Genomic DNA, 14,687 nt, shown 5'->3' with positions numbered 1-14,687 from the left:
TGGGAACGGCTACAGAGGCAAGAGACCAAGGGCATTAGAGGCATGGGACGATGAATAGCATTTGCTGTTATGGTTGGGGGTGATCAGAAATGAACCAATTTCCTTGGATGGATGGATGGATGGATGGATGGATGAATGGACACATATAAATGTAAAGGGACTGGGGTCCCCTGAAGACCATATTTAATATTCATGTCTGTTATTTCTTAATAGCAAATGATACTGCCTTCCAATGAGCATGCTAGCTTAATTAAAGTGTGATTCAATGTCATGTTCATGTTTTCATCCACAGCGTTGAATACTAATTAGGTATTAGCATATGGAGAGGGTTAAGGCCACATAGATCATGAGGCAGACAGCGAGACAGTTATGGATGCCAGCATTTCATGCAGCTGCAAATGCATCCAAATCCCTCTTAGGAACCTAATCAAGTCTCATTTCCAATCATAACACAGAGTAACACGCAGAGAGTAGATTTTGCTCCTCTCCAAAAACCAAACATCAGTGCTCCGTCAGTCTGCATCCCCTGTGGTGGCTTTGGATGTGAAAATAAAATCACTTCACAAAGTGCTCTCAGAGGGTTTAAAAAACTTTTATATTGCCAATCTAATTTAATGTGGTACCTTATTTCTGGGGGGTCTGCATTCGGTGGATCTACTAAACGTCGAGCAAGACAAGCTGAGCGGACTGTTTTGACAAACTCAGGACACCCCGGAACAAATGATTTCAACTTAGACAGCAGCCATGAATCTTTCCTCAGCAGCTACTAACTGAAGGGGAAAATAGATTCATTTAGACACCACTGTGAAAAACAGACAGAATTAAAGAGTGAACCGCAGCTTTTAAAGCTCAAATTGAAGTCAGAAGGAGCCAAAGCCAAGCACTTTCCCAACCTCTCATCTGTCTAGCAGTAGATGCTCCCCTTTGTGATTTCCCATGCACATGGGCCAATGTAATCCCAAAACCAAGCACATTCCATGCTTCACTTGGTGCGGTTTTCTTTCTGCCGTTTCCTCTCGTCTCTAACCGTAGGGGTCAAGACACACGCATGCAAGCTCACAGACACGTACTGTATATAGTGTACTCACGCAATTACACACTCACAAAGAAGAAGAAAAACATGCCTCGGAGTGCAGACAACAATTCACGCCCACACATAAATACACATGCTGGGAAGATAGAGACATATTAAAGGGAGTTTCTTTTGTTTATCCAAGTGTTGATGTGGTGAATCACAAGAGTGCATAAAATACTGAGTGTTAGTTGTGCAACAAACTGGGCTGGCAAAATGTATGCCTTCAATTGTTGGTGTTCCCTAAGATGAGTCAAAGCACCCCATGCCAGTTGAATCACATGAGTTATTTCCAGTGGAAATGGACAGTGCTATTTATCTATTGTTGTCTGACAAGAGAAAAATGTTCTTCCCATTTAATGAAAAGATTAGATGATGAGAAGAGTGTTTGCCTCCATTGCAGGGACAGCACACTTGTGGCTTTGCAGTTAGTTACCTGTACTGGCAGATGCATCAGTGGTACACACTGCAGACCAAACCGGCTTTATTGCACATACTGTACATACATGTGATGTGGAGGAGAGCTCGTCTTGATGAGACATTTTCCGGACAATTTCCTGTCCTCTCTAAGTAGCAAAAGCAAAGATAATGTGACATTGTTATAGCACAACCTCTTAAGGATGTAGTCGGGATGGGTAGTTGGGTCACAGGTCTCTGACACCGGTGAGCATGGTTCATACCCCCAAATCACAACCACAGAGCAGGCATGTCTAGTTACTGGAAGAGCCATGGGTTGTTTTAGATGTAGGTATGCTAAAGGTGTTGCGTGTTCAAGAAGCAAAGCCCAATTTTAAATATCTTATTCTGTTTAGTCATGTACATATTTTACCACCATGCCTTTCAGAGTGGATGCAGAGAGGCTGCTCTTCCGTAAATCAATAAAAGACTGCACAGACTGGTTTTGAACAATCACTTGTCTGTCTCACCTTGCTGTTTAAGCCAAACACACATATTCTGGTGGAAATACTTCTAATATTGTGCTACAAAGAAGAAAAAAAAAAAAAAAAATCAAATATCATACTGCTGGGGTAATACGAAGGCAGCACTGTGCTGGTACTTGTACAGTCAATGATAAAGACAAAGAAAAAAAGCAACACATTTGTTTTTGTTCTTTGCACACCGAAATGTTTCCTTTCATAAAATGCTGCAAATCTAACATCTTTCAATTTCCCTTCCCATAAAAGTGGTCATCAAAGCAAAACCAGCACATTTCACTCAGCGGCAGGGCCATAAACAGATCTATAATGATTCTTGAAACAATCATGATTTACCACTCGGGTGTGCTTGCTTCATACTGTATCTAAAAAATGCTCTGATATAAACACTAACATTAAGCAGTCAGTTTAGTTAATGTTTGTCATCAAAAAGTAGTGAAAACGGAGCCCAATCCACACATTTGAGCTGTAAGCATACATAACATCAAACAGTGTACTTTAACTTACTCCACTCTTAAGCCACACAACAATTCAGCGTACAAATGAGTTTATATAATTAACTGAATGTGTTGCATGTGGATAGTACAGGTATGTAGGCATGTTTCCTTGTTTCCTTCTTCTTACAGTAGTCAACCAAGTGCCAAGAGTGTAAGGCAATGTAAATAGTCCTAATGTGATTTATGTGCTTCTCCTTGCATCGATTAAATCCCTAAAAACTCACATCTGTTCATCAAAATTACATATTTAGACATATTTCATTAAAAAAAACACTTTATAACTTTAAATGGCTTCAGCAGGATTTATCCTTCTGACATGCACCTCCCCAGAAATGTAACTACACATTGCTGCGACGCAGACCTCCTGTCAAGCTTTTATTTAGCTACTTCAATTTCACAGATAAGAAACATTAAATTGTGAAGACAATAAAGCCTCCACAAAATAGCATTTTAAGTCTCACAATGTAAAATGCCACAGGCTTGTGCTAATAACGTTAGCGTGTTATTTTTGTTTGGAAAATGTGTCGGTGAACCTTGTGAGTTGTAATGGAACCAAATTTTGTAAAGTTACCTTCGTTAAATGTTGCTGTTGTCCCTGGCTTCATGTGAGTAGAGGAAAAGTCCACTAGCCACAACGCTAATTTATACAATTTAATATGCCATAGCCTTGTGCTAAAAAACGTTAGCATGTTGGATTTGTGGGGTGTTTTGTCTGTGAATGCTGCGAGTTAAAGCGAAGCCGATTTGTGTATTTTTGTTTAGTCTCTAATAGGCCATGTTTAATGTGTTTTTGAAAAAAAACTAAACTTTACAGCACTTCACAGAAACCCTGCCACCAACTAGTGTTTTGGAGGTGTAACTGCAGAGTGACACAGACACACCACCGCACAAGTATAAATGCTCACAACGGCGTAGGCCATGTGCATAGGCTGGTGCACAAGCATGGCTCCCGCTTTACATGTAACTCATCAGCTGTCCCTTCTTAAGTATGCGCAGATCTATGAATATGCAAATTAGCTGCACCTCCATCTCCACCCACTTCTCAGGAGATCACCTGCAGCTTGAGCATTCCTGCTCAACCTTCAACTCTGCTCACTGTTATTTACAATGTTAGAAATGCAACAGGAACAGATAACAGGAGCTTTGGCTTGACTACATTATGAAACAGCTAATAATGTGTTGCTCATGTTGGATAAATGTTCTCCCGATCGCCAGCTTTGACAAGCTGAAGTGTAATTGAAACTTAGCTTGTAAACTGCATTTACTGTCTTCTCTAATACCCTTCGGGATTGATTACTTAAATATGTGATGTGTGAAACCCTGGGTGTCTGAGGCAACAAAGCTGATTTTCATTGAATGGGGTCTTTAAGAGAGATACAGGGATACAGCAGATAGAGACAAACAGACAGACAATTGCAAAAGCGTACACACACTGTTCCATTTTGTAAACAAACACTTGACACATGGATGCATCTCGAGACTGCACTAACAAATATGTAAAACATGGAGGATTCTGGAGATGACTTATTTAAATGTTCCCTCCTCCTTCCCAGGAGAAGGTCCTCTCTGTTGCACGATGGGCTGCCATCGTGGCACATATTGGTTTAATCTGACTGACAGCCGGGAGGCAGTAATAACCATCCATAATCTAAATGGGAACCAGCCAGCCTGTCCAGCATGGGGCTGCTGTGACCTCAAGGTGTTCAGTGGAGATAGAGGGGCCGGTGCACAGGGTGAACAAGTACAAAACTCATACAGTACGCACACACAGTACAGACACACACACACACACACACACACACACACACACACACACACATATAAGGAGGAGGATACATATGCATATGAAAAGACACATATTAAGGTGTTCACATATGTGAAATGTAATGGTTTCATGTGTAATCTCTCTTCTCTTTGGAAACAGTTTTGACTGTCTTTGGGAAAAATAACTGAAAACAGATCCACAACATAATTTTGTTACTACATTGTAGCACACACACACACACACACACACACACACACTCACATCCAATCACACAGTATAAATTATTTGAAATCAATAACACTATGGATCAATAGAGCATCTTAAAACAAATATATTGACCAGTAGCATCTAATAATCTGCTTTTCTTTCCCAGTAGTGACCTTGTGGTTCATTTTTAAAACCCATTAATGTAAAGTAAGAATATAACTGCTTTAATCAGTCAAAGTGAGCTTGAAATGGTGAGCAACCCCGTTCTATTAACCGGGAAAAGGTCAATTAATACATGAATACCAATATGGCTCAGCTCATTCATTCATGTGTATAGCGTGATGTAGACTAGATGGGAATGTTGCCACACAGACTGCATTGTTTGCTGGACGTAGCTCTGCTGTGACAAGTGAAAATGTGTAAAGTGGCTTGTTGCAGCAGTGAAAGCTGCCAAGTGAAAGAGGTGAAATTAGGGATAAATGGTGCATCGCTGCATCTTCAGTGGTGTTGTCTCTAAGATATATGGCGGCACAGACCTGCAATAGATTTTTTCCTGTGCGTTAAACACTGCAATAATCTCATTCTAATTCACATGGACAGTAACCACCTCGCTGTGAAGATCAAGAAGTGCGCAGAGCAAGCAACTACCAAGACTGACCTCAAATAACTATACAGGGAGGCACTATATATAGTTACTTTTACCAGCAGCCTACAGAACAGTAAGGGCTCTGTGCTGAGATGCTGAGCGCAGGGTTAGCAGTGAAATCTGGCTTAACAGAAACACCTCCACTTAATTAAGGCGGATCAGCGGGGCACAGATCATAGCTGGTGATCGAGCACAGATTTGCCCAAGTTTCTAATATCACTTTAGAACAAAATCTAACTGAGTAAAGTAAAAAATAGAAAACACAGTTCTACTCTTGGTGTTGAATGAATGTCATGTCACATATGTGCGTTCATAAGGCGTTTTTAGACCAAGTAAACGGCAAGCTCTCTGGTAATGCATCACCGATGATGCAGAGATTTATAGAACAGATGGTTGATGTGACATATTTGTATAAGGTGCCAAGAGGAAAGTGGCTCACTCGGGGTGAATAAGAGTGTGAAATGCATTGAGACCACCTCTGATTAAAGCATGTGATCACAGCTCCGCAAGCTGACAGACATCCAGAAATGGATTCAGAGAAGTTGAGACCAAGAGAGAGAAAACCCTCGACACTGCAAAAACCTACAGTTCTGTATGACGTTTTATTAGTTTGTCACTGAAACTGATCAAATAATGATCCTCACATGGGTCACACTGGTAGAATAAATGACAAGTTGGTGCTAAAAAAGCAGAAACAGAAGTACAGTATGTTTTTGCATAAGATGAGAGACATTCTGTGTTTAAGTTTCACAATAAAGTGTTTCATCTGGTCTGCGGTTGTGTTCAGTTTCTTCTCTTTAATGTAGCCGTCTTAAATCCCAACAAGCGAAAGCCCTGCTTAAATTCTTGACAGCTGTAAGTGTCCTAGCAAATAGTATAAGTGTAAGAGATTTTGCCAACACTGAATACAGACATTGTGTATTATGTAATGTCAGCTTCTCTCTCAACTTGTCAGCTCTCTCAAAAATCACTTGTTACGATGACAAAAGGTTTGGAGTACAAATAGTAACCTGTCTGAAACATCAGTATGACTGCTTGGCTGAATGATACAGCAGATGGTGTAAACACTGAGAAGATAAAAGTTAGTATTGGAGAGGCTTGGTGAAATGAACGTAGAAGTGAGATTAACACTGTGCTTGATTTGTCCATTTTCGTTAAAGAGAAAAATATGTATAATTCTAAGACACGAGGTGTAATGTGATGAGGTAAATACATTTGGAGTGTTATGAGTGGGCACATCTGCACTTTTTCAGTGTTGTTCCCTTAGCATTAGCATTAACCCCACAACCCTGTAAGGCTTTCATAATATAGATGGAAGTATTGTTTTGATGTATCCACATTTGTGTGGGTGAGGGGTCAACACGATGATTGCAATAATTGTAATTATGATAGCAATCCATTATTCAGTTGTGGGAGCCGGCGACTGTTTCGTGATGTGTTTGATGACCTAATGGATGTTTTGTACACTGGAAAGGAACTTCATTTTAATGTTTAGTTTATTAAAATACAGTTTTTTTGATGAGAAGTGTTATATACTGTATGAGTGGTTGCCCTTCACATTCACATTTGTAGACATTAGTAAAAGTAAGATACCTTCTTGATTGATTGTCCTAAAGGAGCAGTTTGTAGGATTTAATGGCATCTAGCGTTGAGGACTGCAGCAACCATCTGTAAGTTCACCTATGTGCCACATATGAACCCTTAGGTAGAAATCCTTCAGTGTTCATGTTCAAATGGTTTATACCAGGAGCCAGATAATCTGCAGAGGTCTCTTCCTCTCTAAAACAAACACACCAGGTGATTAATACCAGTAAAAACACTGATTAAAGCAGTTTCAGGTAAGAAATCAGTGTTTTTCAGATGCCGTAGAGCTTGTGTTTGTCCCTTCTAGGCTACTGTAGAAACATGGCACATGTTCTGTTGGCTTGTTTGTTCTGTTGGCTTGTTTAAGACAATGGAGGAAAATGGTGCAAGTGGTGCATTCAGAAATATTCACACGTTGGAGTGCGCTCTGGCACAAAGTGGACCGTTCGTAAATGCAGAGTGCTGTCTGAATGTATCTTTCGGTTATCCAGAGCACCGGACTCTCGGAGTGGCAAAGAGCACTCTCGGCACTCTGTCTGGGGTGACAGAGCAGCAGAGCACCGAGCAGAGTAAATGCATGATTAATTTAACCGTTCTTTAATTTATATAGAAATACAATGCTCCGAATGTCAAACTGAATTCACTAACACACCATGTCAGGTCGCTCAGTCTCTGGGACTGCAAATGTTAATAGAAAACGTAAACACTGACCAATGGAACCGGACTGGCCGACCCGTACGCTCTCACTCAGTGGATGGATGATGTCACAGGAAGCTTTGTGGTTGATTACTATGCCAATCTTACAAAGGAGGATGACTCTTGAACAGTTTCCTCCAGTTTGTTTTGCTATTGAAGCTAACGTTAGCTAATGCACTAAAAAGAAATCCAATATTCCTCTTAATACCTACCCAATGAACATAACGTTATTCATCCCTACAACAGGAAATACTTTTTCCCCTAACCTGATATGAAGTGCGCGCTGCACAGGCGAGCATTTTTAATGATTGCCTCCGTCCATCCTTCTGTCTTATTGCATTTAACCATAGTTGTCTTTGTTTTGTTGTATTTCTATGCAGTAAAATTTAAGCTTTGAGCCATGACTCCTTCTATTCTGGCTCCCAATAACACAACAACACAACATTTTAAGACTCCTGTGTAGCCTACAGCCCTGTGGTGGCGAGTCATGTTTTGCCTCCAGCTAACGGAGTGATGTCACTGCGACGTCGACCCTAAAATGGTCTATACGTCCCTCTTCACCTTTAGGTTATACTTTAACTGCTACACTTCTTGAAATTGGTTATTTGACGAAAAATGTATGATTAGCTGGGATTTAACAATCAAAAACCCAAACGAGATGGCTGAACAGAGTCAAATTGAGCTCCCTCTGACATGATAGCTTCGTAAAGCTTATCACTCTTACCCTCGTGGCCAGTCGGCCCACGACAAAGTCAAAAACAATCCGGGTAATGGATCGTATTCCCATTTAGCGGTGTAGCATCAAGACTGACAGTCAGCTGTCACTGCTAATGCTGGCAGCCCAGACACCACTCGCCGGGGCTGACAAATCCTGTTTGCGTCTGTCAAGTGTCTCATGTTATGAATCTCAAGCAGTAAAACTTTTGTTGGGAGTTTTCATGTTTCTTTCCCGTATTTGGCAGCGAGTTAGAGACATGAGCCATTTTAATCATGATACAGTAGTTTGAAAAAGACAGAATCCATAAAATTAGCACACAAACTGGTTTAATTTGCCACAGGACTGCATTTAATTACTGCATGACTCAAGTCGCAGTTTAAAAGGTTCCATGTGTTTTCAGCCATAAATGAGCAGCATTATCACAATCAACTTGGCAGGCAGCTGCAGAATAAGATTGACATAAATTGTTATGGACTAGTTGAAATGATAATTCTAGGTAAGAGTTATCATTAATGTGAGTGACACAATTCAGCAAATCAGCAATTACAGTCGCTAAGTTTTAATGGCACTCACATTACATGGTCTGAATATTTGGAAAAGCAGAATGGACTGGTGAAAGACTGCGTACACAGTTTTTGTTTGTTTGTTTAAAGACAGTTAACAGAACCCAGTCCAGCTGGCAATAAACACTGTCAGAATTGATATCATCGTTTTCTGACAGAGAATTATAAAAAACAAAACAAAACCACCACCAAAAAAATAAAAAATAAACAATGTCTAACGTGGTTTGTTGCAAATGAGGATTTAGTTAGCTGCACTGTGGCACATATGGCAATCTGTGTACATGTGCTACATTAGCACTACAGATATCACCTTTCCTTGTACCCCCTACCCACACACACGCACTCACTCTCCAACCCCCAGCAGATGCTCATTGCGCATCCATCTCCCACATAACATCACCCTTAAAAGTGTTTGTTCCATCATCGCAGTGCTTATTAACATTAAATCATCTTGCTATGGAGTGGGTGGCTAACTGTGAAATGACTCACAGACACAATACCAACAATAATTAGGGAGGCATTGTTGATGTTCTCCCAACTAATGACAAGGAAGTGCAGTAGCACATCCCTTTATATCAAGTGGAGTGGTAAACACTATCTCTCTGTAAGTAAATAACCCATCCATCCTCATTTTACTTTTTTGTCAGCGGAGCAGGAGTGGAGGGTAAAGTCCTCCATTAACGAGTGGCTCTTTGACATGTGGTTTAGACAGGAAGGGAAGAAAAAAAAAAACCCACCACACTCCGGGATGAGATCAAGGGTTTCTTCTTTTTCCCGTGCAGCTCACCTCGCTTCTTGGGATGCTTTACGTGCCATTTCAACATCTTTAATGAAAGTTACAGTACATGAAAGTCGGGATATTATGAAAAACAGAGCTGCACGATATGAAAAACTACCTCATCGCATTTTTTTTTTTTTCTGACAGACAACTGTGATGGTTTACAATGTGTAACATTTTTGCTTTATGATAGCTGTATTTTCCAGTGTAGTGGTGAGAGCACTGCCAAAACAGTTCACTATGGGAATACATGCACTACTCCGTAAAGCAGTGAGAGATGATATGTGTTTCAAAACTCTAGTTTATCAAATTTTAAAATTGGCTGTAGCTCAGTCAGCCCAGTGATGCACTGTACACTGTAGGATATGTTAAATAATCCCAACCCATCTGTAATGCTGTAAACAGCAAATACATCTCCCTTTGATGCACTAGGAAAATAAAACAAACATGAAAAAATGAGTCCTCTCTTTTCAGGAACACAAATGTGCCACTGGTAAAACATGACATATGACACTATAATAGTTACCTCTGTTAATAACATGGCTTTTGTGTTGTATTGTCTCTTCCTCTCTAAAACAGCAGGTGATTAAAACTGGGAAAAACACAGAATAAAGCAGTCTCCTGTTACTAATCGTTGTTTCTCCTACCTACCCTGTTTGGCATGTCACAGATGGCCAGCTTACCTAGCACCTACAAATTTGAGCTCACCCATTTCTCTGATGCGTGCTCTTCTTATCTGTGATCCAGATGTTCAGGAGGTTTTTACTGTGAGCTGAATTGTCCGCAGAGGTCTCCTCCTCTCCAAATCAGACTGAACTAGTGATTTAAACCAGTAAAAACACTGAATAATGCAGTTTTTCTCATGCTCCTGTTGTAAAGGGGCTACAGAGGTCGATGCAAAAACACTGGTGACTGGTTTGTCTGTTCTGGGCTACTGTAGAAACATGGCTGTACAAAATAGCAATAGCTATGTTTCCATCCAAAAGTGATTCGAATCATTGGGAAATGCGCATTTAAAGAAATATGAATCTTGTGTGTTTCCATTAAATGTACGGACTTTGGTGAAAACTACAAATTTGCGCAGAACCGGAAACAAAACAAATCTCGCATTCTTCTTCTTCTGCGTTTTCTGGCGGTTGGCAACCAGCTTGTAAATGCATTACCGCCTTCCCGACCCGGAGTGTGGATATCACCATGGAGAGAGGTGCGCTACATCAGACTTCATTCGAACATAACTGTTTCCATCCCCTGTTTTGCGAATCAACATTTTTTTCGAATCAACCAAAACCCGGCGAAAGCAAGCGTATTTTAGTTTGTGCGAATCAGGGGATTTTAATTCGAATTTTGGTGTTTCCATCATAATTTTCCGATGCGATTCTTCTAGATACGCATCTAAACAGGCTGATGGAAACATGGCTAATTTCTGTAGACAAGGACCCACTCCCTATGTAGATATAAACAGCTCATTTTAAGGCACCGAAAACACAGCGATTCTTATTTTCAGGTGATTATTAGAGATGTACCGATACCACTTTTTCCTTCCCAATACCGATTCTGATCCCTGAACCTTAGATATCTGCCGATACCGAGTACCGATCCGATACCAGTGCGTAAAATAAAAATAGATGGGATATGAATTGTTGTATGTCTCAACTCCTAAAACTCTATGTAAAATATTAAGAAATAAATACATAATAATAGAATGAATGCCATAAAACTTTTTTATTATTATTATCCAGTGTTATCCAAGACATTTTAAAGGCTACAGTAGAATGCTTTTTAAGCTTTCCATTTCGTTTGCCTGTAGCGTGCGTATGCATAATGACATGAGGCATTACGTGGTATCGGATTGGTCATAGGCTGTACTCGCCGATACCCAATACCCAATACCGCATTGTAGGCAGTATCGGAGGCATTTCCGATACTGGTATTGGTATCTGTACAACTCTAGTTATTATGCACTACAAAACTTATCATATTACAGTATATTCCATTTCTGCCAATATATCCCACTAAATCCTACACACTGGACCTTTAAAACAAATGGTAACATCCACAGTATTAGAAAGAGACAGCCTTTATGATGCACATATTGTGTTGGGGGGTCTGAACATCAATATGAATTTTACATACTGACTTGGCATAAAACAAAGCAGCGATCTCAGAGTCATTTTCCTTTGACAAGTGTGCCTGCTTCAAATGAAAGAAACTATAAAACTGTTTGAAATCCATAACATCACAGACTGTAAACTGTATGTGATTGCTTGCGGAGAGGATGTTCGGTCAAATAGAGCATCAAATTGCTATTCCAAGCATAACATAAGGAAAAAGCATTGGATCAGACTGTCTACAGGGAAGTGTTTTTGTAATGTGGTCAATACAGAGAGCAGACATATCCAAGGCCTGATTCATACTGCGTTTTTGACACGCAATCGATAATGTTTTTTTTTTTTTTTCTCTTTAAGTCTGCTCTTAAGTGTCAGTGTGCAAAAACGAGTGTCAGTAAAATAATGCATGTTCTCAATGCTGCTATGGTCAGTATTGATTGTCCATACCCTATTGGAGGATACTTTAAGAATACAGAAGTGGAGTTTTTTTTTTTTTTTTTTTTTTTTAGACAGTTTTTGATAAAATGCAATCCCCGATGTTGGTAATTGAAGTCGTGTTCAAATTCAAGATTCGATCGATTCCTCAGGCAACAGACAGAAAACACAAGCATGCTGAATGCCTTCCAGTCTGATAACAAAACTATCCATTTACAGATTAATTGTTGCTATTCTTCCAGAAATAATTCCAAACTGAATGACGGTTGTTGCACTGTTTAATGAGCAACAACCAGATGCCTTGGCGAGGAGGCCGATATGCATGGCAGTGCAGCAACTGTTCCTTTTCTGCACAGATACTGTTTCTAAGGCATGTTTTTCCACCGCTCCTTTCGCTCTGTATCCTACTGTGCGGGGGAAAAAATGATCTTATAACCAAAACATCTGTGGTGGATGCCATATAAATGTCTTAAACCTCACACTTAACTCAGATGGGTGGTGTTGTTGAGGTTTGAATCTGATCCCAGGAGAGTTTGAAGGGACAAAGAAGCTGCTATAAGACTACCTGCACTGAATGTATTGTGTTCCCTTATGTATTTGAAAAAGAACTCCCCTCCCACCATGAACAGAATAAAGACAATTATTGCTTCTACTGAATGAGAAAGGTTAGTGTAAAAAGCTGTTATAATATACAAATGCACACTTGCAGTATGTGGTCAGATCAAAAGCTTCTCTGCCATCACTTGCTGTGAGTTTTAAAACAGCAGAGACAACATAAAGCAAGACAGTGGAAGCCTCCCCTCCCAAGAAGAATGTATATTTATTTGATCTGTGTATCCAAATGAATAATGTAAGTAAGGATTATAACCGCAACAGTGCCAAGAAGAAGAAAAATAGAGGACGGAGGCAGAGAAGAAGAAAGGGAAGGAAGCTGAAGCAGCAGACAGCAGCAGTACGAGCCCAGGAGCAAAAAGCTCCATATGAGATGGCTCGCCACCACTAGGACTGCAATTAACAATTCTTTTCATTATCAGTTAATCTGCCCATTATTTTCTTGATTTATTGATTAGTAGTTAGTGAAACAGGCCTAATGTTATTTTCCAGAGCCCATGATGGCGTCTTCAAATGGTTTGTTCACATTTTATTGGACCAACAGTCCAAAATTCCAAAGCTATTCAGCTATTCAGGACAAATCCCCACATTAAAGAAGCATGAAATGAGCAAAGGTTTCGCTTTTTTGCTTAAAAAATCACCAGAATGATTATTCAGTTACCAAAATAGTTAATTTTCTGTCAGTGGCCTAATTATTGCAGCTCTAGCGACCATCTTAAAGGAACATGTCACACCAAAATGAAATTGCCGCCGTCATTACCTTCGCCCTAATGTATGCAATAAACCACAGTGTGTACGACCAATAAACCCAAGCAAATAAGCTCTGTGAGTGCTAAAGTGCGCTGACCCCATTATGTTGCACAAGCTGTTTCCAGAAATTTGATGGTAATTTTCCGCCCCTGTTGGATCGCAAACCCCTGTTTACTTCAATTATCTGAGATGGAACTCTAAAGGTTGAGTCCTACTGTTTGAAAACAAAAACTTCACACAGTTTTCACTGATGCTGTGACGATGTTCCTTTTTAGCACCTGTAAACATTATACCAAATCAACAAGCCAAACATGATCCAGCTTTATCATTTGTGGCACCAAAAGCTGCTGTCACAAGCTTTGGATACACTTAATGCAAACACCTACCAGAGCTGCCATCTGTTTTAGAGGATTTAGTCCTCACAAACACTTGACACCTGCAGAATGATGCGCAAAACTACTGTACTGTACGGGTAAAATGATTAAAGGAAAGTACGTTTTCATTCCATTTCTTTCATCCATACCGGCTGTAATGGCAGTGTCGATACGGGTCACGTGTAGCTTGTGTGCACTTTATTTCTAAAATGCTCTTTAAATTATTTTCTGGATTAGAAAAAATGTTAAGTGAGGGTCATTTGTAGACCATGGATTTTGCAAAAGAAAGAGATGCTTAAAGGTCATCTCGAATACTCTTCAAATATGCAGACCTGCTTTGTATTCAACTAAAAGGTCTGATGGTGGCTCATAGACATGTTCTGCAGAGGGAAGAACAAGCAACAGGAACCACACCACTTTAAGTCTGCATAAATGCCATGGATAATATCAGAGCAGCTGACAGTGTTCATGAAAAGGTTGGAAAAAGCTTGTGCTTCAGGGATAGGGCTTAGCAATGAGATGATCCTAGTTTGTGATCAGTTAAATGTTATCACAACGCCCCTACAAAATATACATACACATGTATTTATACTGCTATCACTCACATCCAATTTTAAACAAGATTTTTTTTTAAAGTTTAAAGAGAGCAGCCGAAATAAAAGAAGCCATCAATCCGCACTAAGTGATCTCTTCTTCCATTGTGTATCTTGTTGTTCACCAAATGACAAAGAATCCAAACTTGAAAGAGTAAACTGGATCTTTGTTTCCTTGCCAAGTGTGTGTCTGAAGCGTAATTTGTTCACATCAAAGAAGAGAAGAGAAAAACCCTGACTCATTCCAGTGTATTCCACATTGTTAGTGTAGAAAGGGAGGAGGGGTGAAACTCTCACTCCTCCTAATTGGATGTAATAGCTAGAGGGAATAAGCTTGCTTTGGCCTTGGGGAGG

At 40.0% G+C, this 14,687-nt stretch overlaps 1 protein-coding gene across 2 annotated transcripts in view; it reads right to left on the bottom strand.

Moving 5' to 3' along the window:
* LOC125890468 (EGF-like repeat and discoidin I-like domain-containing protein 3) overlaps nt 1–14,687 on the bottom strand; it is a 149,661-nt gene that overhangs the window by 110,929 nt on the left and 24,045 nt on the right. The window lies entirely within an intron of this gene.

This window comes from Epinephelus fuscoguttatus, linkage group LG6 (genome assembly GCF_011397635.1).
Source record: "Epinephelus fuscoguttatus linkage group LG6, E.fuscoguttatus.final_Chr_v1".
In the NCBI taxonomy this organism is placed as follows: Eukaryota; Metazoa; Chordata; class Actinopteri; order Perciformes; family Serranidae; genus Epinephelus; species Epinephelus fuscoguttatus.
The sequence above is the reverse complement of the archived record's forward strand: the minus strand, read 5'-3'. Positions and strand labels throughout refer to the sequence as shown.